This window comes from Cyclopterus lumpus, chromosome 8 (assembly GCF_009769545.1).
Source record: "Cyclopterus lumpus isolate fCycLum1 chromosome 8, fCycLum1.pri, whole genome shotgun sequence".
Taxonomy (NCBI): Eukaryota; Metazoa; Chordata; class Actinopteri; order Perciformes; family Cyclopteridae; genus Cyclopterus; species Cyclopterus lumpus.
The window spans coordinates 13047646-13072312 of NC_046973.1; the positions used below are offsets into that span (position 1 = coordinate 13047646).

General features: G+C 43.0%; 1 protein-coding gene across 1 annotated transcript in view; it reads left to right on the plus strand.

The window, feature by feature from the left end:
* LOC117734510 (thyroid hormone receptor alpha) overlaps positions 1-24667 on the plus strand; it is a 69712-nt gene that overhangs the window by 1931 nt on the left and 43114 nt on the right. The window contains exon 2 of the mRNA XM_034538562.1: positions 5074-5177. The gene's annotated coding sequence lies outside the window, so the exon portion shown is untranslated. The remainder of the gene's footprint in view (positions 1-5073; positions 5178-24667) is intronic.

A 24667-nucleotide genomic window follows, 5' to 3' on the forward strand; every position in this document is an offset into this window, starting at 1 on the left:
AGCGTCCTGGTTTTCCGAGGTTGAGGCTTAATGTATAGCGAGCAGAGGGGGGGTGAAGGGAGGGGGCAGGAAGAAAACCAGTCTCTCAACCCCCACCCTCCTCCCAGCCTGCCTCAGTCTGAGGGAAATTGGTTACATAAGCGAGGCCGTGGAGGCAGGTCCCTCGAGCTCCCACGGCCCGCTCACGTCAGACATGTAGGAGGAGTCGACTCGTCTGTCATGTGGGCCCGATCTGCAGAATAATAGAGTTTGCACGCTAATTTTAATGTGACACGATTGTCTTCCACTCACACACACACCAAACAAAATATATACATTAGAAAAACTCAACAGCCTCTTTCTAGAAATCATGACCCGGTAACCACACCTTTTTCTCCGTTCATTCCAACCGCATACACTGTCTGAAATGGGAGATGAGGAGAGAGGCTGATTACATTTGAGAGAACGATTGTCAGACGGAGAAAGAGACAGAGAAGTTACCATCTAGAGGATGTACATAGTGTACATATCACAACACCAAACAGGCAGGGCAGGTCTTTGCTACACACACGCACACACACACACACACACACACACACACACACACACACACACACACACACACACACACACAAAGTGGCCTCTGGGCTTCTCCGCGCTGCTCTAGAATGTTCTTTTCTTTTTCCGAGAGGGGATGATGAATACAGCCTCTATTCAATTAGGGTGAGACACCGTCTCCCACACAGAAAATTAAACACAAGTAAGCCGGGACTGTTCTCCCTCCATCGGGACAGGAAATGACTTCTAAAGAAGCTCTCAAGCCCGGAGTTGAGAATCACCATGGCACAGTGCTTTGATTCAGTTTGAATAAGTAATGTATTTTTTAAAGGAATATATACTAAAAACATTTAATTCTCAGGTCAGAGAAAGTGTATTGTGTTTGGGGGTTATTAATCAGAAAACTGGACATTTCTAGATTATTGGGGGTTTCACTATGAGCTACAGAATTCCGAATTATTTTTAAAGGCGCTTAACGCGCGTTCCTTTATTAACTACAAAGTGACACAGTTCCTGCTCGAGGCCGACTGTTTGTCCCTGAGCTTATCTTGATAAGCTTTTCACCTCCACGCTCTGTCCTGAGCCGTCTGTGAAACTGGAGCTCTCTTCGAGTTCTTTAAAACGTCCCGCATGTTTTACTTAGTCAAGACGGAAGTGGAGGAAAAGACGGGGGTTTTGAAGTGGTATTTGAGGGGAAAAAACCCCACTCGGCTTTAGTGTAGATATATATAGACGCTTTTAAAAGGCGACATCGTCAGTAGCACGTGTGCACATGATGGCCGACGGAACGCTACAATTTTCGGCTGCTGCGAGTTCGTCCGTCAGGTTTGATGCTCCTGTAAAGGTTGCAGGTGATGAACACGGATATTTTACACGTTTTGTTCCGCTAGTATTTTAGCGGCTTCCTTCACGTCGAGCAACTTTGAACGCGTTCGGCTTAAAGCGTTCAATTATTAAAGCAAAAAAAACAACCTCTAAAGCTCTTAAACGTGTATCAGAAATACTTTTGTGTGCCTACACTTAATGTAAAAGGGTCTATTTAAAAAATAATAATAATAAAGTGAGAGACTGAATGACTATAATGGCAATGTAAGTACAGTGTTCCTCTCGTCCACGAAGGAGTACTCTCCTACTGAAACATTTAGATGGACGTCGTGGGCCCCACACACCACAACGGTATCCACTGGGTCCGTCAGTAGCGCGGGATAAAGGCAGCATAACGTAAAAAGGATTTAAACAGGGGGCATGATCTTGAAAACTGGCCACAGACCTTAAAGATATTACGGTCTGGAACACAGGAGAAGGGACTGGAATCTGTCTTGGGGAAACAAACCTGGCTATTAGCGTTTTAACAGCTATTGCTTCCAGCTGTCTACCTCTCGCAAGGAAGTAATTATAGGGCTTTTTTGGGGGGGGGGGGCTGCATGGATGTGATTAAAGTTGCAGGTTTGTCACCTTGTGCTATTCTTTTCACATCACACATTTTTGTAAAAAAGATATATAAGAAAAAACAAATTAGTGCTCAATGGTTTGGTCCCACTGGTTTGGTCCCACTGGGCGAGGTTGGTATCTTTTTATGAAAAGACAGAAAGTCATCGTAATTTTTCTGATGTATTTATTCTCTTTTTGATAATGCACATGTTATGTTATGTCTGTTATCATGAAGAACTAAACAAGATATAACAAACCCTGTTAACTTAAGCTTAAGTTTGTATCACGCTGTTACGTTTGTGTTGCATGACATCACAAATGGGATCTGAACCCAACCGGGATGAGGCAGCTCACTCGCAGCGTTTTCAGTATCAACACTCGAGGGGGACGCTAATCCTTCCAATTGATTGTCCTTTGTGTCACACTTCATCTAACTCACACTCCGGATCAAATTGGTTTGAATTACAGTGATTGGCCCATAGGGCAGGTGGGGCGGAGGGGGTGGGGGGGGAGGGCGTTGCATCATCCCAGACGCTGCTGACGAGGGGGCCGAGCTGGCAGGCGCGAGGAGTCTCAGGTGGATTTTCGAAAAAAGGAAGAAGAGAAGGCGTTTAAAAGAGAGCTATATATATATTATATATATGTGCGCGTGTGTGTGTATATCTATCTATCTATATATATCTCTATATATATATCTATATATATATAGATATATATACTGATAGCATGATCAGTTCATTGTTTTACACACAAAGAAAATACAACAACAATTAAACTATTCCATTACATGTCATTTAGCTGATGCTTTTATCCAAAGCGACTTACAATCATAGACACAGCTACAGGAAGCAATTCAGGGTTAAGTGTCTTGCTCAAGGACACATCGACGAGGGCTAGAGGAGGCGGGGATTGAAAGACGGACCTGGTAACCCCTGACCCACATTCACCCACAAAACAGAGGTGGACATGTAGTCTCGGTATAAATACTTTTAACAATGAACCAATACGAAAGTATCAAAAATGATACACAAAATCTGTAAAGTAAAAATCTGAATCCGCCCCCATTGCTGTGGCACACTTGGTACGGTCTGATGGGCCACAACCAGGGGGGGAGGGGCGACATGCCGCAAAGGGCTGTGGGTCAACTTCAAACCCAGCCTTGGCCCTGGTAGAGTGGGCTCCCTGCTGCTTCCCTTTTCTCCGGCCTGACAAGATGTCCCTCCAGCATGGGAACCCTCCACACTGGTTACCCAAAGAAGTTGGAACAGCTTGAGAGTAAGTGTGCACAGATGTTTTCCTGCTCAACGGTGGAATGGAGATATTTTGAAACAAATGTGCGTGCCAAAAATATAACATTTATTTTGAGAAAGATTTATAAAACAAAGCCTACACGTTAACGTTTTACCCATTTGCACGTGCAATAAGGGCGAAAGGTCGACAAAGCAAACATACTCACGGCAGCGTCCGTCAGCGACGGCATGTTTGCCGCAACGCTCTCTGTCCCGTGTCCCCCTCCCTCCATCTTCGCATTCTGTCTTTTCAGTCGAACCTCTCAAGGGGCTTGTATTGTTTCAGCGGATAAAAGGAAAGATTTAAAAAAGAAGAAGAAAAAAAATGTTCCTCGGCGGGATGAGAGAGAGACTTTATAACAAGCTCTCGCACACACACACACACACACACACACACACACACACACACACACACACACATACACACATGTTCTCAGAGTACACACGGAATATTGTAGCAACACGCACACACATGCACTCCGTGTCCTGCAGAGAGAGGAACCGGCGTCGGGAGTGGCCACAACAGGAAGTGGTCCAGGGTTTACATTAAAGGACCGGACTCGGCGCTCAGAATGAACCTCTGCAGGGAGGTCAAGGCCTTTCTGCTCCCCTTCTCAGGGGGCGGGGGCAGTTCAGCATTCTTGTCGAGTAAAGCTCACGCCAGGAGTATTTCCCTGGCTTCCTGCTGTTGTCAACATCTGAGACTGGGGAAGATGGGAGAGACGCACTGTGCAGGGAATCAAGAACGTTTTCCTCGTTCAGCTTGACCCAACATTACATTGGATTTTCAATGAATGAAAGTGGAGCATGACTCCCATCATGCGCTTCAGTGTGCCGCCAGGCAGACCGCAGGGAGTGTTGCTTTATTTTCACAACCACTTTGACACCTAGACAAACGGGCATTAAGCTAATTTAGACGCTAGTTATTCAGCTCGTAATACAGACCAAACCGCTCAGAACAAAACATTAGTTTCAGGAGGAGGGGTGGGGGGGGGCGGGGGGTTCGCAATTACATTTTTTATTACTGAAAACATTTTTGTAATGCTTAGCAAAGCATTACAAAAATAGAGATAAGTGTTTTGTGCTGGATAAAGAGTAAGTGTGAGAGGGGGGGCCAGCCCGTGGCGGCGACATGTATGTAGAAGTGGCAGTAGCTCAGGCTAGACTCCATGGGAGCTAAATGGAGTGGAAATAACAGGTAGCCCGGCGGTGAAGGTTAGTTCCGGGTCGCCGCAATGTTTCTTTAGTAACTCAGACGTTCTCTAATCCCTGATTCAGGATTTTGCCCCCGAGCCAGCAGGCACGGGCCTCCGCGTGGCTCGCCACTCACGCTGCATCATTAACACCCGCCGTTTGGCCAGTTAGCGGATTAAATGCGTTCTCAGTTTTCACTTCAGCTTCATTGGGTCAGAGCTGGCTGCTGCGGAGGACCGGGGAAAATATAAGAGCCATGTGATTTGAGGCACATGTTGACCTTCTTATAAAAAGTCTGAACATTCAGATCATGAGTAGATTCTCTCTCTCGCCCTTTCATTTAAACTAAACCAGCTTAACAGTATAACAAAGACACACACACATCCAGAGCTGTGCACGTTCCATCTTCACGTGATTTAATACAGAATGATATGAAGCTAAAAGAGCTGGTGTCTCCTGGTGAGTTTACAGTGAGAAGGGAGGATCAATAAGCAGCTTTAAATAGTTTCTTTATTGACTGGAAATGTATTGATAGTGTGGAATACAAATATTTTTTTTTTTACTTCAATGCCACATAAAGACAAAAAAATCAAAGCATATTTTTGTTGTTGTATTGTTTCAGATCTTTCAGACCAGCACAGGGATATTTCCATTTCAAACGAGGACGCGCTGCCACGGCATGTTTCTATCAATGAGAAGGACCGACCTCCATCTTCACAGCACCAGGTCGGTTCATCTTCCGTTCATCTTCAACGCTCGATCGCATGTGAACGCAACAGAAGAGTGTTGGAATGGAAGAGTGGGACATGCAGAGACTGAGGGAGGAATGAGAGGGTCGGGGCTGGTTCGTCAAACGCCAATAAACCCTAAATAAGATTAAGAAGCGCAAAGCGGCGCCACAATCAGCAGGACCGCTGACGCATTCACCTCTAGAGATGACTGTTAACCGTAAACCAACAATACAAATTTTTAGCCGTTAAAGATTTAACAACCCCGTGGCTGCTAACTCTCCTGTCTTTAAGGTGATCCGCGGCTTCGGTTGCTTGCTCAGCAAACAAGCTGCAGCCGGTTGATGAATGATGGGTTTGACCTGTTCGCTGCAGCTGGGCGGCCTGTCACGCACTTCAACCACTTCACCAGCTGCATGCAAGGCACTTATCTCTTAACAGTTGATCTTCGGTTAACGGTGTGTGGCTATCAACGGACACGTGTCAGTTAGTATGTATACAAACAAACATCATTTTTTAATATTGCTTATTACTAATGTAATTAAAAGTTGGCACATGTTGACAGATGTAGACGCTATTTTTTTAATTTGTCAGGTGTGTCACAATGAGAAATATTGGTTGAGCCGGGTGGCATGAAATCAAACCGGTCTCTATTATCGCAATGGAAAGGTTTATTAAAAACTAATAATACAACCTTGCATACAGATAATGATGAAGGGATACTGCTACTTGACAAACACAAACACCCGTGAATAAACACTGTCTCCAGGACCCAAGAAGCTCCTGTGTCTTGCTTCCGAGCTGGTGGGCAAAGGTGAACCGCCATGGGATCACAAACTGGTGTCAGCACAGACACCAGATGCAGCACAGCATCCGCAAATGTAGAGAAATATACGGATGCAGTGTGTACGTATTTGTCCGGAAAAAAACAGACGCGTGAAAACGCTTCAGGTCGTCGTTGGGGAGTTTTTCCTGATTCGATGTGAGGTCCTGGGACAGGGATGTCGTATGTGTACAGATTGTAAAGCCCTCTGAGGCAAATTTGTAATTTGTGATATTGGGCTATACAAAATAAACTGAATTGAAACTGAATTGAAGTTACACCCGCGAGACCCCGCGGATGCTCAAGCCGGCACGTCGGCGGTGTTGACGGTCACATCGTTCTAAACAAGAGGAGGCGAGCGAGTGAATGACGCGCCTCGTGGTCGAGACGGGGCCGATGGACATTTGCGGCTTGCATTCACTCAATCGACATTACAGCGGCGGTCGTCATTGCGCTTTTCGGTTTACTTCAGTGGGATAAATGTGTCGCACCTGCAGAGTTCAGCATGCAGCAACAAAGCAGGGAAAGACGAAGAGGTGTGCAGACAGGAGAGGCCTTTTCAATGGAGAAGGTCTGCGCTAGATCTCTTTAATTGGATACCAAGACATGCCTAGACATCCGCTTATTGGCATTCTCATTGTGTTGAAAAGTCTATTACGTGTCTCAGGCTGACGTGTTTTTGAAGTGTGATGACAATGCTGTCGTGTTAGTCCACTGAATGCACCTGGGTGGCCTCTTGTCTGCAAATATGGGGTTTATGTTCTGCAACTAATCATTCTGCAAGTGAGTCATGAACGCCAGCCATTTGCATGTCTGTCCGTCCGCCACGCCGACTGAAATATCTCAACGATGTTTTCTAAGAGGCTGAACCCTCATGACTGTGATGATTACGTTTTGAATGAACGTGACACCTCAACACATTGTGTGTTGCAATAATTCTACTTGTGTAATAATGTTTTTTTTTTCTTTCTCTATTAATTAGATTAACTGGAGCTTGATGTAGAACAAATAAGTGCCAGTACTCCACATGCTGGTGTGAATCTTTTGCTGTTTACACCTCTTTCTTCATGCTGTGTCGGTTGTTTTATTGTTATTGCATGATATGTGGGCTATGCGTCTTCTATAGTAGGCCTATATTAATCCCATAATATATCCAACTGAAACAGTATGGCCTTATGGTGGAGTGTTTTTATATTTACTCATAGTGTCAATACTTGAAGTGTTTTGCTTTCATGCCAGTCTATGATATATTATAGGATGCTTTCAGCCTGCAATCAACACCATCCAGTCAGACAGCATGTGAGCTATTAGGAAACTACTAATTAATACTACTATTACTCTAGATTACTCCCAAAAAGCCTAATGACAAATCTTACCATAGTTGAAAACTACCGTAAATGCCCCGTTAAAATCTTATTCTGTCAATCAGAAGAGCAGATTCTGAACACCTTTGACAAACGTTTAATTAAAGTTGTTCACAATTAATATTTCAAAAAGAAGAAAGAACAGCTCACTAATTATTGAGCAAAAAGGCCCTGAACATTGTACCATTGTATAAATAACCCTCGTTCTCACCCCTCCTCCTCCTCCACTGCGCCATACCCACTGTCTTTGAATTACCAGTGCAGCCCGAGAGGTGCTGTGTGTGTGTGTGTGTGCGGACTGTAAAGTGGTACCTCCCCTGCTGTTAGAGAAATGCAGAGACAATGGACAATGCTTGTATGGCCTTATTGCCCCTGCTGGGCCAATGTGGGCAAAGCAGAGCGGAGAGATTAGCAGCGTCGGGAGTCACACATAGATGCTCTTGAAGCCCTGATGTGATGTGGCGGGACGTATTGTGACACGAGGTTGGATCTAATTTGATTTGATATAACTCTGTCTCACCCCGCCCCGGAATTATTTTCACGCTCTTGGGTTCCCCCGATCCAAATATACAACACACGCTCGGCGCCTCCGTGGCTGTGTTCGCTGCCCTACATCACTCGCATGCAACGCAGCCCTGGATGCGTGTGAGCAACCGTGTTGGGTGCCGTGTCTCTTGGTCTAATGATGGCGCGGGCGCGCCTCATGGCGTGCCGGATTGTACTTTTGTATATTGGAATCGAGTTTAAGCGTGCGTCGCCATGATGAGTAAATTGGAAAAAGTTCAAAGACTACAACTCAAAGCTCTCTGACAAAAATACATCATGAATTGCCTTAACATCTACATTTATACATATAAGAACTCAACAAACCATGAATCATAACATAACAACTTTTTCACACCAAAATGAATGGGGTGAACATTCCTCAGCACTTGCTCTCTAATGGCCATGCTAATTACCTGGACATCGAACAATTTGTCCGTCACAAGAGAGCGAGAGAGAAGCGTCGGCCCCTCCGGCCTTTTGAAAAATAAATAAAATCTTAGTCACACTTGTTGGTGAAAAAAGGTGAAAGTGATGGTGGACTTGAAGGCCCTAAACCCACATTTACTTACCAACAACCGCCTCTAATGGGCCGCTCATGGAGGCACTTCCTGTTCAACTCTGACTCCTCTGGCTCTGCTCTGCTTACTCTCCTCGGATGCATCCTTCTGAAAGACTTCGGGTGGTGGTTGTGGTTGTTGCAGAATAAAGTTGACCAATCGCTACCCGAGGAGTCTCTAATGTAGCTGTCAATCACTGCTAGTAAAGCTTGTGAACTCAAAGAGTAGGACTAGATTTAATTCGGTGTGGCTTTGCGAAGCAGAGCTCGAACCGTTGGACGGATCTGCATAAAAAATACATTAAACCGTGCGCCTTGATCGGGAAGCGTGTGCGTTTAAGAGGCGGAAAGATCGACCCGGCCGTTTCTCGGAAAACTGTGAAAAACAACCAAAAAAACGCAAACCCTATGGGAAAAAAAGATTGGACCACTAAGTATCCCAAAGCGTAGCTCGCAGATGCATAAAAAATACATCAAAACGTGCGGCCTGATCGGGAATCGAGCGCTATTTCAAGACTAAGAGATCGAACCGGCGTTTAGCCCCCAAAACGCCAAAAATGGCGAGAAATTGTCCCATCCACTTAAATGGGGCTACGGGAAAGGTAGCCGCTAAGCTACATACATTTTGTGCCCACACTGTGTCGCCATACATTAAGGAAGAGAAATGATTTTAATTTTAAAACGTTAACAAAAGGATGGAGCTTATTTGCCTAATTGGACATTTTTTCATAACTAGTACAGTTTAGACGGAATCTTTGTTTGAGTTTCGAAGATTTCTGGGCTGTTTCAGAGTTTTACAATCGGTGTGTATGTGGTTTGCATGCTGAGCTACAGAGTGGAGCAGCCCAGAAACAGAGTGCAGGGGAGCCAGCCAAAGTCCGAAAAAATAAAACGTAATTTGCCACAAGTCTCACAGTCGGCACTCTATTTACACCATTTATGCATCAAAACGTAGGGAATATTGTGCCGGTGCTCACATGTGTCGATAGAATCCACAAAGTTTTCCACATTTGTCAGGAGAACCCTCAACGAGCGAGCAAGTCCACAAATCTGCCCATCCGCTCCCATTATAAAACAGAGGCAGATTTTCTTTCTTTAGACAAGTGGGAGCACTTTGTGAACTGTGATTAAGGCTTCATATCTAAACCCAAAAAGGGCATGTACACGTTCGCAAAAGCCTTGAGCCGCTCACATTGTCCACACTTTTGGGCTCAGAGTTATGGTTTTCTTTTAAATTCCACATTTCGACAGGCTCTTTTTCAAGGAAATACACAGCTTAGTCAAGGAGGGGGAGAGAATCGAGGGCATGTCTCATGCTCACACCAAACGTCAGTCAAACTCACACACACACACAGGTGTTCTCAGTGCAGTTTGACACACACAGAGGAGGAGAGATTTGGCTGCGTTTCTGTGTACAGTAACACAGGCAGCACAGTAACTCCGGTTATATTTAAACCACCAAGATATCCAATATATCGGCGCGTTCGGCTCAGTTTTTCCTCTCTAATGATAATACTATTTTGGTGATTTGATCGTGTTTTTCTTTACAATGTTTTAAACTGTTTGGTAGAACTCTCTCTCCCCCCTCGCTAAAACGTCACGTGCGCGCCAAACATCACGTGCGCGTCAAACGTCTTTTATAGAGCGATCAGCGGTGAAAGAGCTTCACGGTAACTCCAGTTATATTTACTCCACCGAGATATCCAATATATCGGCGCGTTCGGCTCGGTCTTTCCTCTCCGACGACGACACCGTTTTGGCGACTCGGCGGCGTCTTTCTTCGCGACGTCGTGGCGCGCGCGTCTCCCGACGCCTCTCAGCGAAAGCCACACCATCTAAATTTCCCGGGGGGGGGGGGATTTTCTAGTTTTGAATTAAGATTCTGTTTTTCCCTTCTTTTTTTCCCCTCAAATGTTTTGAGGATCATATTTCGTGATGGCCGTCCTTTTGTCCTCTTTATACTATTTCTAACGATGCAGTTACTGAAAACTGTTGCAACATCCTCTGTGAGACGGTGGCGTAGGCGTCTCCAGCATCACTTTTTCGCAAAAACTAAAAAGAAATGATCCATTTGACTGCATTCGAGAGAAGGTTAGCTAGCTAACATTGGCAGTGAATGACATGAATTTCATGACATTATGCTTTTCCATTTTGTTTTATTTAATTGAATGAGCTCATTTAGATATAAAAAAATAGCTAGCATGTATTTCCCAAAAAAGTATGATTTGTCAGTACCTCCAACACACACTGGATGGTGCATTGAGGTCCACCAGTGGGCCCCCGGGCCAGTTGTTGAGAATAGCCGCTCTGTCCTTTGGCTGTAGGCACTCGACTGCAAGCAATTACCCTAGCAGGCGTCATCGGAGCAGGCGGCATCTTTCCAGACCCAGGAGGAGGAGGCGAATGACATTGATCAGCACTTTTATCCAGAGTGCCTAATCGTATCGCAAGGACCAGAGGCTCAAACAGCTGGCGGGAAATCGCTGCCCTCCAGGGCCCTGACTCCGGAGAAAACTGTGTATCGACTCCAATGTCGCTGACAGAAAACCATTTTTTTTTTGAGCAGCAGAAATAAAGATCTAGGAAGGTTATCTGTACGTTATTCTCATTAGTATTCTGAGCAAAACCCCTGAATAGAAACACAGTGTTTTGCCAGGGGGCATTTTTGGTTGAGTCATTCACATGAGCTCCCGTATTCTGCCAAATAATCCCAGCTCCTTTCATAGCGCTTGTAGTAAAAGGAGAGGGGTCCGAAGGGGGAATAATTTGTACAAAATGTTGCGCTTTATTTTCAGCCTCGTTCCCTCACAAAATCAGAGCGACGGATGAACGCTTCGGGGCCCCGAGGGGCATGTCTTCATTCGCAATGCAGGCGTTTCCAATGAGCGTCATCATTAATGTTCAGCTCCAAATGTGCGTCAGAGTATCCGACATATTCAGGTTTCCATCAGGGGTGACCAAACTTTTTCTATATTTGTGTATATAATATGTGTGTGTGTGTATATATATATATATATATATATATATATATATATATATATATATATATATATATATATTAGTGCTGGGCAAAGATGAACACATTTAATCGATCAATCGCATGATTTTTCTGCGATTAATCGCATTATGCGCAAAATTCAATAATGAATTAAAAACTTGTGTATTAAACGCTTTTATTTTAAAGTAATGTTATCAGAACAATATAACAGGCACTCTCAGAGCAACAGCAAGTTAACATACAGTATTTAAATCTTTTTTTTCTTTTTTTCTGAACAGGTACCAGAAGAAACATTAGTCTTTTATCAGGGAACAGCAACAACAACAGTATATGTTCAGTAGTTAGGGTCGCTGTGAGGTTAAGTGGTCTAGCACGAAAGAAAGTACACAGCTGGATTTAAAGTGTTACGCGCACGTTTCTGCAACATGTCCTTTTTATGTTTTCATGACAGTCAAAGCACGTGAATGCAGCTCCCACAGTTCATCAATATAATGAACTGTATCTCAGAGATAATTGTGTTACCTAGGGCTTCAACAACGAATCGATAAAATCGATTACAATCGATTATTAAAATAGTTGGCAACGAATTGCATTATCGATTCGTTGTGTCGCGCGATTATTACGCCACCCAATAAGACGCGGAGATGTTTGAGTATAAAAAAAAAAAGTCGAGAGTTGAGACCATCGGAGAGACCCGTAACGTTGTGCGAGAACTAATGGTTATTTCCCCCGTGGTGGACGGCTGTTTTTACAGAGACAAGCCACACCCGCACTCTATAGTCCTGAATTTACGGTACCTGTTACCTGTGCATTTTCTGGCACAGTTCTGTTGAATAAAGGGTTGGAAATTAATGCTTTTTTGTTTTTTTATCCATTTAATCGAACAAATAATCGACAGATTAATCGATTATTAAAATAATCGTTAGTTGCAGCCCTAGTGTTACCCAGCGATGTCCAGTCGTCTCCAGTGAGAGCAACAGTTGGTGCACATTGTAACGCCGCCATTTGTGTAGTCCGCTCCGTTTCATCCAAATCGACGGTGCGTCTTGAGACCGACATCTTCCTCTGCAGGAATCGGCCTGCAGTCCGTTGCTCTCCACTTGGCCGAGGCATGTGTTCATTGTTCCTGCGTTGGTTTATCCACAGTTCTCCCGCACGCCGCATCCAAAGTAGTCTGCCGGGGTTTCGATCCAGTTGTTGTTTGGGTAGCTCTTGGCTGGCATCAATGCTGTGTAACGCCTTTAAGACGTACTTCATGCTCGTGGTACTTCGGTGATGAGATAATTCCAGTTTACAGTGGTTACAAATAGCTTTGCTTTCATCAACTACGCCATCTGGTAGAGATTTAAAATGAAAATGTCCATTTAAAAGTACCTTTCTCCATGTTCTCGGTTAATGTGTGCAGCAGTGTTAAGCCCCTCCCAATGCAAAAAAGAAAATACTATTGACGCATGAAAGAATTATTGTCGGCGTTAATAATATATATATATATATATATATATATATATATATATATTTGTGTGTGTATATATATATATATATATATATCGGCGTTAATGGATTGCTGCGCTAACGCATTAATAACGCGCTAACGTGCCCAGCCCTAATATATATATATATATATATATATATATATATATATATATATATATATATATATATATACATATCTCAGCGCAGCCATCCATCATTTCAAAAGCTTTGGTGACCTTTACATTGCCAACCAAATCAAAAGCAGACACCATCCACTGCTTTCCCACACTGTGAGGTAAACACAAGTGTACAGCTTTATTGGTTACACAAGTGCGCAAATCCCATCCCATCGTTTGCTCCCATCATGTCACTATTCGCCCCCCGTTCCGGAGAGGCATGATTGGGACGCCGCTGTGACAGCACAACAAACACTGCGACTCATTTCCGAAACGGCAGTAATGAAGCCGCCCCGTAGCATCCGTGTTTGGTCATCTGTTGTTGTGTCCCAGGCCCCATTCTCAAAACCATGAGGTGCTCTGGGCAGGTTTTCAGGAAATCTGGCGCGAGGCCCAGATAATACGCGGCGGACCGGGAGACAAGCAAACCCCTGTTCCCATCTGAGCGCCCCACAAAAATAACCCCCAAAAAATGCCGCCCTTATTGTCCCTACTCTTTCTCCCTGTTTTGTTCGATGCTGCGTGATCGATTCGAGCGTTGAGACTCCAGCTGACCGCGGGGTGCACCCATCGGCAGGTTGGAGTCAAAGGTGACGCTCTTTTGGCGTGGAGATATTAGCTCGATGACCCAATTTGAGTCCTCGGAGGTTGTTTATTTTAGACGAAGTGGCAGTGACAATGTAGGCATAGAGTTTCGGTTGCGATGATTGTCCTTAACATACTTTGAGAACTGTTCGTTTCGATCTACTTCACACTTGGCGGGTGTATTGTTGGGAACGCATGGACGTGCAGGGACTACTTTGGTGCAACCAACATCATTTTATTAATAAACAAGCAAAAGCGCTGTGTGCAGCAGTGGGGCGGGGCTTGTCATCAGGCATGGAGGCAGACCTTTACAGGAGCTTCCAGCTACCCTCCATCATCTCAGAGACCCATTGCCGGTTGTCTATTTTTGCAGGCTTTGGTCAAAAGTGACAATGTAGTACTGGTATTTTTTTAATTATTTTTAATCGTTACTCAAAAGTTTTTCCCAGGGAGTGTTTGTTTAAAATAAAAATAAAAAAGAGGACGTCTTCATAAAGATGGGGACGCTCAGCTTTATTTAGTCTCCGTCTTTCGAAGCGGCCTCATTGGTCTACGGTGCTGTTAAAGCCACTCCACTGTCAATTATTGAGCATGACTTGCATAACCTTCTAATCACCACATTCCTAATGCTGCCCGACGAGGCCCGCGAGGGTTTGTGTGCACTCGCACAAAAGGCATGACATATTTATGACAAACATCCTCCCGTCACATTCCGCAGGTAGGCTGGATGCAAATTGACCCCACATGGTTTTTTTAGGTGAGAGCCTTCAAGAATCCTGACTGTCGAGTTTTGATACACACAACCCGCATGTACTCATAAGAGTCATAAAAGTAACTCTTAAAACATCTGTTTGATTTAATATGCAGTGTGTGTGACAGAGTGCACAACTTTGTAAACTTATTACTATATCTTTTTGATTTTGTATCTCTTCTGTCTGTGTTTAACGCTGCGACCACCAGCAGCCCTTTTCAGCCTTGAGGTTTTTTAAAATGTGATGGAAACACCGACAGCAGTCTGGACTAGTCCGTGGACTAAAATGGACGCACATATCTTGGGGGAACACATGTTTTAACTACAAGTTTCCCACTAATCCAGAAGATTAGGACAAAACGCTAATCCCTAAAGTCTAAAAACACAAATTTGGGACTATCTTGGCTAGCTCTATCTGCATTACGGGCTGTGACTGACACCTGGAATGTAGCGCAACCCACTGCGTATCGACTGAAGCGCTATATGTGTCTAACCTGAGGACTTTTTCTCACAGTGGTTGGGAAACTCCATCGTCATATTCAAGAAACATGCTCAAGGTTCAGTCTATATTCAAATGATTTCAGATGCATGCATCCTCCCAGCTGCTGGGAAGGGAAGGAACCCCTACAGTTGCAAATGCCGTCTGAACCAGCGAGGACAACCACTTGTGTTGGAGGGATGACATTTAAATCACAGGTGTCACGCTGCTGATTGGGCCTCTACGTAAGTGTTTGTCGAGTGATTAGTCTGCGACCTCCCAGCTAATCAGTGTTTGGCACTGAATTAATAACGGCATCGCTCTCACTGTAGGGTTAGGTTACATTTTAATGACTAGGTAAAGTGACGCCTTGCCTTCAGCTTAACTTTTTCAAGATGATAATTGGGAACGCAAATGGCACGTCTGCATACCCCGGTACCATATAACGTTCTTCATTTAAATACAAGACGGTTCTGCAAAATATGCTGCGGCTGTTCTGACGGCAGCCTGAATGGAACTGAATGAGTCAAAAAGTTAGCTTACCTCATTTTGGTCTTGGATTGAGATGGTTTTGATTTGATCATCTCTCGATACTGATACTGAAACCATACCGCAGCAATAAAGATAAGGAAACGTAACGGAATAATTCATGGATGATCATGGAACTTAAAATTCTTTATTGGTTTTGTTGTTGTTATTTATTACAAAAATGTGCGCAGCAGTCTTATACTTAATACTTGAGTTGAACTGATTTCTTTGCTATATATGAAACAGACAAACACAAGGTTTCTTTTCTTTGGTAATACAGCGCCCCCAGCGCATATCGGTAACAATTCAGGCGGAGTGTGGTACTGCAGCACAGGAGATGGTGAGACACTTCCAAAACAAAAAAACACAAAATGATAATAGGTAAGTTGATCAGTAGAAAAGCTGCTAAAGTCAGGAAGAAGTGGTGTTTGTGGAGAGAACGTCACTCGCTGGTGAGAAGAGGGCAGAATTCCTGTTAACTTTAACTTCTTCAAAGATTTACACAAAACGTCGTAGTAAGTGAAGTGGATACTGTACCAAAGTGTATGCGTATTTAATTTATCAAAATTAATTAAAAACTATATTTAAAAGCAGCAGATACAGAAATCCTTTTTACAATATGTGGGACTACTAAAAATTCGGTACCAACCCCCCCAAAAAATGTCTGTGCGTTACTTTAGATGAACTAAAAGGCCTCAATGCACGCTATATGGTAGCATATTTCAATTATAAATAAAGATAAAAAGCTATTTGCACCATATTTAATTATCTTTTAGCTAATAATTTATATTATATTGTTTTTATAATGAAATCATAACCAACACAAAGCCGACCGGTACCCATATTCATATAATTTCCAAAAATCGAACATCGTAGAGCCTGCATACGATCTGGTGTTTATTAGAACGAACATACTGACATGTGCAGATTCTGATATGTCAAGTGAAGCGCCGGTCAGTATTTTATTTGTTTTATTTTAGATCTTCATCCTTCCGACTTGTTATGAAAGCCATTCCCCTCACCGCCCCAACCGGCAAAATTATACCGATCCAGACCGCCAACTTTATGCATTATAGTAGAAGAATTGTCAGGCTGGAGGCTCAAGGACAAAGAGACACTGAGCACTCTCTCTCTCTCGCTCCTCCCCCCCTCCCACGCCCACAGTAGTGGGAGGATATGGGCTAAATAAGTCTTCCAACTACTTAGTTCTTTTCTTTCTTTTTATAAAAGCAGCGAAACGAGCAGCCCTTCATCAAAGACATGAAGCTCTGTCTCTTAAACACACACACACGTCCCTCCCGTCCTTGAAATTAAGGGATTAAGGAACACCAGCGCAGCAGTCGACAAACCGACCTGAAGGGGTCGTCCCTAATATGCAGGGCCCACCCCTAAATTACCTTTAGTGTTTCGTAGTTATTTTGATGGAACAATGATTTCTCCTTGCCACATGTTTGTTTGTTTGTTTTCTGACACACTGATGTTCTGGTTGGAACTAATAAATTCACTGTTTGGCCACCATGACTTCTTTTTAAAAAAAAAGAAAGAAAAATCTTTAGCCCACAATCAACAAAAACAATCCTCTGCTTCAGGGCAAGTACTGTCATTTGATATGACCAACTTCCTTTGTTCCATTTATTAAAGAGCTTCAATTCAATTTCCCTGGCATGGCTGCCACCAATCAGTTTCTTTTTTTATTTTATAACTTCCACATCTCTCCTTGCTGTTGTCTCCCCATCCTTTAAGCTGTCCCCTTTCCTCATCACTCCCTGACCACATCCTCTCTCTCTCTGTGTGTGTGTGTGTGTGTGTGTGTGTGTGTGTGTGTGTGTGTGCGTGCGTAAGCGTGCGTGCCAATGGGGGAGTTGTTCAGCCTCTCAGTGCCTAGAAAGCAGAGAGTGGTATATCCTTCAATTGTTGGCAGTTTGCACAGGGTTCAGTTTTCGTGACTTTGGTTTGGTTGCTATGCAACTGCCGTTTCCCAGCGAACCATATACATACATAGCTTTTCACACCTCCACTCTCGCCCCGCCCCCCTGCCATCCTCCCCCTTCCCTTCTCTCCCCCGTCATTCTCTACTCAATATCCTCCTGCTGGAATTCTCTCTCTCCCCCTCAGTCCTCAAAATGCAAAATGTTCTTCTGGTTTTCTTTTTTTCTCTTCAAATTATCCGTTCATACTTTGGCTCCTCTCTGATGTGACCAACCCCCCCTGGTCCTGTTCTTGACTCAGCTGCTGGCAAGGCTTATGGCATCCAAGGTCACCCATAGTGTGTGTGTGTGTGTGTGTGTGTTTTATCACAAGCGCTGTGTTATGCACAGATGTAAACACCGGCTTCAGTGTGTGTGTGCACGTTGTTCTGACACGAGCGAATTCCTATGTGCACTTTCAAGTACGTCAACGCTTATGTATATGTCCTCATGCTGGACATGCCTCCTCCTGTGTGTGTGTGTGTGTGTGTGTGTGTGTGTGGGGGGGGGGGGGGGGGGTGTGTGTGTCCTCGCGTTGCCTGCTTGTATAACTGTCCTCGGCGATAGGGGCGCATGATCCTCGTGCCGCCTGCCTGCAGTCACTTCAGCCGGCAAATATTGACTCTTGTCTCAGATAAAGAGCACAAGGAGAGACGTGTCCCTGTTGGGGGGGGGAGGGGTTAACAGGGAACCAGGAATCACTTGTACTTCTTCACCCAGTGTCCAGTCAGGGCGTGAATACGTCCGCACGGTCGCGCAGGACCATTCGGGTACAATGAACGCCTGCCAATTATATGTCGCATTGTGCGGCAGGAAATATACAGATGGAGGAACAAGCTTTTAAAATAAATTAACGAGGGAAGGGCAACGTAATGCAAATCAAATATGACGCTCATAACCGGGATGTGGACATATTTTAATGGCACATAATGTGTAAATTAACATTAACATTCAAGGGGGATGATACATTATAAATGTGTGTGTGTATTTATCTGCAATAAATTATTCATTGATTAATTTATTGTGGTTACGGTACCTCCCTTATCAAAGGCTTAGCTGATGGTAATACTCATTACTTAACACCAGAGTATTATTAACTCAATCAATTAGACATCAGTCCCGATGTTGTTGTTCACATGTTCTGTATAGTTTTGCTGCGTTGTAATTTTTTTTTCTATCTCCACTGACAGTGACCATTTATCATCTTTATGTTACGGGTTGCTCCGGTTCGGCCGACTCGGTGTCCGTTCTGCTGTCTGGCTGCATATTCTGCGACGGCAACATGTGCATTCAATCATTATTATCGGGTTGGAATTCATGTGTGTGTGTGTGTGTGTGTGTGTGTGTGTGTGTGTGTGTGTGTGTGTGTATGTGTATGTGTGGCCTCTCAGCGTTCGCCTTTCCAGTCGGCGCGATAAACCAGTCGCGTGGAATTTGTCCGGTGATATTCTGCTCACTGCAGCTTTTCTTGCTGCGGGGGACCAATCGAATCAGCAGTTGTAGTTTTAGGAATCTCTTCCAGGAAGATCTTTGAAACTTGTGAGTGAAGATGGAGAAAGCAATCCGGGACACTTACAGTTTTCAATTGCGCTGATTCGTCTGCGTTTCCCATTTGCGGTGCTGCTCCCAAGTGGCAACAGAAAGAAACGTATAGAGAAATCAATGCTGCTTTGAGGGTTTCATTTCAATCACTTTCCAGTTGCAGCTTTGAATATATTGAAAACATTTAGAACCGTTATAAGAATCCATGATAATAGTACGGACTCCACGCCTAACCAACCAGCTTGACATGATTGGAATACAAATTCATAACCCCCCACCCCTCTCTTTACTATCTACTATCTACTATCTGCGTGTGGCAGCCATTTTAAAACACTTTTAAGACAGCAGTGACCACCCCCCCCTCACTCCTTTCAACAGCGTTCAGGGGCATTTTACACACAAAAAAAAGTTATATTATTTTGTATTCTTTTGTTCTTTTTTTTTTGACAAATGTTTTTTTCACTTTACACACAAGACAAGACAAGGCACATCAAAAAGTACACATATAAGGTATTTAAAATAGAGATATCAGTGGCATGATTTGTTGTTCGGCATTACTGACTGTTTCTCAGCAGAAACAAAATAAATAAATAAATACAAATAAATAAAAGATAACAGTAGAGGGTGACAGATATGTACATGCACATATAGATACATATTAAACCCCACAAATAGAATACTCCCACATTCCCTGATGTGACAAACGATAGACTATAGGGTTACAACAAAATCCCCCCCCCCCCCCTAAAACTCCATAAATGAGCTCCAAATCTTTGCAAATGTGTCATATTTCCCTTTAACTACATATGTTAGTTTCTCTAGGGCAAGGCACTGTAGCAGTCCCTCTATCCAATTCCGTTTGCTCGGCCTGTGAACAGATTTCCAAGCCATTGCAATTTTATGTTTAGCTTCAAGTAGACAAAATATTCCCGTCTTTTTTTTGCTATTGTTAAGTGTACAGTTTGCTGGGAAATACCCAAAGAGACAAAGTTGTGGACATAATGGAAGTAGTTTGTTGATAAAAATAGATACAACATTAATAATCTCTTTCCAAAAATCTTGAATGAGGGTGCATTCCCAGAGGCAGTGAGCCAAGCTACCTTTATGTATCCCACATTTAGCACATGTATCTGGTGTATTGGGGTAAATGCGATGTAGTAACTCTGGAGAGATGTATGTTCTCATCAACCATTTATACTGGAGAAACATATGTAGACATATGTCCTGCCATTCTTCTACAGTGATTTCTTCATTTAGTTCTGAACACCATGGTAGCCTTTTGTCATCTGAGGATTCTTTTGTTACAGCGATGTTAGTCTGATAAAACTTTGAGATCAGACCAGCTGATCCATGCTGGTTTAGAGCTATCTTTTCTAAATAATTTAGAGAGGGGAGATTTACAGAGTGCTGTGTCTTTTATTATGAAGCTTCTTATCTGGAGATGTTTGAAAAAATGTTTTGTAGCTATGCTAAACTTTTGCTTGATCTCATTAAAGCTGAAAAGAGTTTGAGCATCATAATCGTAAAAATCTGAAATCTTTCCGATAACCTGCCCATAACTTAAAACCATGGTCGTTAGTACCTGATGTAAAGTTTCTGTTCCCCCAAATAGGTGAGTATTGGGATAGAGGAGTCTTTTCCCCAAGATAACTTAACACCTCATGCCATACTGTCAGCGTATTTTAAACAATGGGGTTTGCAGTGTGTTTCTTCAAAGTGGTTGAGTTTGCTGAATAAAGGTAGAGATATAAGGGGATTTTGGAAGTTGTGGTTTCTTCCATCCTTATCCAGTGCAGTGTTGACTGGTGTTCAAACCAATATGAGGCTGCTCGTAGTTGGGCAGCCCAATAGTATCCCTGGAGGTAAGGGAGTTTTAACCCACCTCGGTCATATGGTAAGTATAACAGGGTCATACGAAGTCTAGCGTGTCTATCGTTCCAAATGTATTTACAAAAACGCTTTATTTTGGCAAAGAAGTTCGAAGGAGGAGCAAGTGGGATGGTTTAGGAGAGGTATAGGAATTTAGGAAGAATATTCATCTTCAGAATATTAATACGCCCAATCATGAAAATTGGCAAAGATTTCCATCTATTAATAGATTCAACCACTGAATCAGTCACAGGGTTATAGTTAGTAGGTACCGTGGATTCTATTGTAGGCGTAATTTTAATACCAAGGTATGTAAAGCTGTTTATTTTGTATTCTAAATAATTATATACTGTATAGTTTACATTTATCTCACATAATGTAGTGATTTTGTATTCTAAATAATTATATATAATTATATGAAGTTTTAAGTTATTTCTCACAATGTAGTTTGTATTATTTGTATTAATTAATTAAGTTATTCATCATAATTTTGTGTCATTTAGATTTATTCTATATAATCCCATAACTTGGTACAAACTTGTTTCTTTTGAAAACAGTTTCCATTCAAACCCAAGGCAGTGTTTCATTTATTTACCGGGAAGTTGTTGGGGGAATAATTCTGAGTTTATGGACCGGTTAATTAGAGGGTTAGCTTCCTTTCATTCCTGTCATTAGCATATCTGACATTTGCTAATCTGAATGCTTATTCCTTTGCACGCGTGAAAGCTCTCATGCCAGTAAAGCACCGCAACGCCTCTGGGGCACACTTGTCATTTTTGAGCCACACTGGATATTTCAGCGTTCTCAGACCCTGTGCATACATATTCTGATATGTATTGTATATTGTCGCCGTACCCATTTCTCTTGTAGCTCAACAGTGAGATTGTAGAATTTGTCCCATACCTTATCAGTAAGGTATGGGACAAATTACAGGCAGCGTTTGATCCATTAGGGTATTCTCTCTGAGACTGTGTTGTGTTTTGATATCCTTCAGGTAAAGTGTAAGTGTGTGTGTGTGTGTGTGTGTGTGTGTGTGTGTGTGTGTGTGTGTGTGTGTGTGTGTGTGTGTGTGTGTGTGTGTGTGTGTGTGTGTGTGTGTGGAGGGGGGCGGGGGAGGATACGCTACCAGTGCTCCAGTGAGTCTTGAACACTCAGAGAAACATTCATCACACACACACCCCTGTGTCAGGAGCACCACACCACGCCACACCCTACACATAGAGAGAGCGGGTGATGTTATCAGACTGTAAGCCGCGCGCTGTATTGTTGAACAGGCTTCACCAGTTTCAAAGGATCACGTCTTGTTGTTTCGCCCGATGGTTTTATACGTACTGTACCGTGACTGGACGTCTCCACATCATTCTGCAGTCCCACACACTGACTAACAAGCAAGTGATCCTAATTTTACAGCCCAGTTACTTAACGAAGAAAAAAAGAAGGAATAAAAAGGGCACAGATGCAAGTGGAGCTTCAAAGCAGTGAAAGCCATTTTCAATTATTTTTTACAGATAAGTGCTCTCATGTTTTTCTGCTTTTGGAAGGCAGATGTGTTTCTCGTTGTAGTAAAAGCTGGGCTCCATGTTTATTTTTTCCGAGATAACGTATTATTTAAACCCAGCTTATTATTATTTTTTTAATTTTCTGAATTCAGCAGAATGGAAGTTTCTTCCATTAAAAATATTTACACAATGACATTTTTAGTAAATAGTCAGCAGTGATGTGGACAGCTAGAACAGTTTGCAACTGTAATGCAGCTTTTAAAACCAGGAAAATATAACACTAATGACACATTGCAATATCCAAAATCTAAGACGGTATTGAGCCTCGTATCACGTTATCGATATAATGCTCAGCCATAATTTCACACCAACGTCTTGACGGATAAAATAATAAAGTGACGACATTTCAGTGTGGACGTGGATGCAAACTGCTCCTTGACTGTCTGGCGGAGGCATACAACCACGGTAATCCTGGTATAGCCCGGTATAATCGATTTAGAGTATTGTTGCCGTGCTTAGGAAGAAGGTCTCTCACTCTCACTCTCTCACACGCACACACATACACACACTCACACACTCACTTGGCTGCGTACCCACAATTGCTACTGAGTGTGTGTGGGCGGGTTGGTGGGTGTTTTCTAGGCTCAAAATGACATCAACGTCCAAAATCGCAGGAAAATAGATTGTGAAAAACACTGTGAAAAAAAAGAAAGAAAGGAAAAGCCCTAGATACGAGCACTCTATGACCTCATCACTACCTGCTGCCAATATTGAGACAGAGCCTCAGCCAAGAGACTGTGCTTAGTACACACACACACACACACACACACACACACACACACACACACACACACACACACACACACACACACACACAAGCATGCCTTCTGTTCCAGGTCAGTGTGCCAGTCTCTTTAGTAGTAAAGGACATGTTAGCAGGCCCAGAGACAATAAAAACAACAAGTTTATTGATGCCTGGAGGATCTCTTCCCTATTTTGGTTTTCCTGCCTCGTCTCTCGAGGTCAAAGTCGTGGGTGATACAGAACGACAGGTCGTCAGCCCACTCACTGGCCAACCAGCCCTTAAACACTACGAGAACTCTTCAGTATGCAATGCAGTGAGAATGTGAGGAAATGCTGAAAATGAAGAAAAAAAAATCTGTGACAGTAAAATAGGTCAACGATTGGTACTTAAATAAAAATATATAGTTTAATAGTTCAAAACCGTCTTGACTGGTTATTTTAACAACAAACTATTTCTCGTTTGTTCCTATTGCCTTTAAGACACACACATTGCTCTACTATAAATGACTGTATGATGATATAAGACTGTGATATAGGATTTAACTTGTATTGCCTCATGCCAATGTTCACCCAGTGCAGCGGTGAGGCCCATCGATTTCTTTAATAGTTTTTTGGACAACAATGGAGTTGTATGCCTCAGACTAGAGGGCTGCTATTCAGCACAAACAGACAATACCTGTTATTAAGACGTTTTTTTGACGGTTGGAAAAATCTTTGAATCCTCAAGGGTCTTAAATCCAATATTTGAAGAGAAATTGGATACATTGGACATCTCTAGAACCACTCACACCCACTTCTGTTTTCCAGCCAATCCATCTTTTTTTTTCTCACTTTCCAACAACCAAATGGTTGGTAGTTTGGTCTTTGTGTTGCCACATTCACACAGTCAAATTGGCAGGCAAACAAGGTTCTTTTGCATTCTGACACTCACGCCATAATCCTGGTAAACTATTGATAACAGCCTGTTACTGTAGCTGGTTGAAAAAGGAAGTATCTTATGCCTCCTGCGTACAGAATAATACATATTGTACAAAACGATGCCCGCTCTCTCTCCTTCCATCTTCCTTCATAAGATTAATGTTGATGTGTCTTTCATATGGCGTTTCCTGCTGCTGGTTAATTAGTCCTTCTGCCTAGCTCTCATTTGTTTGCCTGGGAAGTGGTTTTCCTGGAGGGGGTGTTGTTCCTTCAGTATTTGTTTTACATTTCTTTGCCAGATATTAGAAGTGAAATGAGGAGAAAGTGGACAGGTGGGTGTATAGGTGCAAACCTTGACTTCAGTTAACACGGTCCCACCTTTGGAATTTGATTGGCCCTCCCCTGGTGCCCTTCCAACCAAAGTCAGATGCTGAGTAGTTGGCCTTTCTGTATCGTGGATTAATTACTGAACATGTACACGGGTTACAGGCTCAGAAGCCGCTGGACCGGAACCTTTGCATCATGTGACAGTTAACATTCCTTTATTTTTATTCTTTGTTCTAACAAAACGACCATAAAGAGACACCAAATGAACATGAAGTGATACAAAA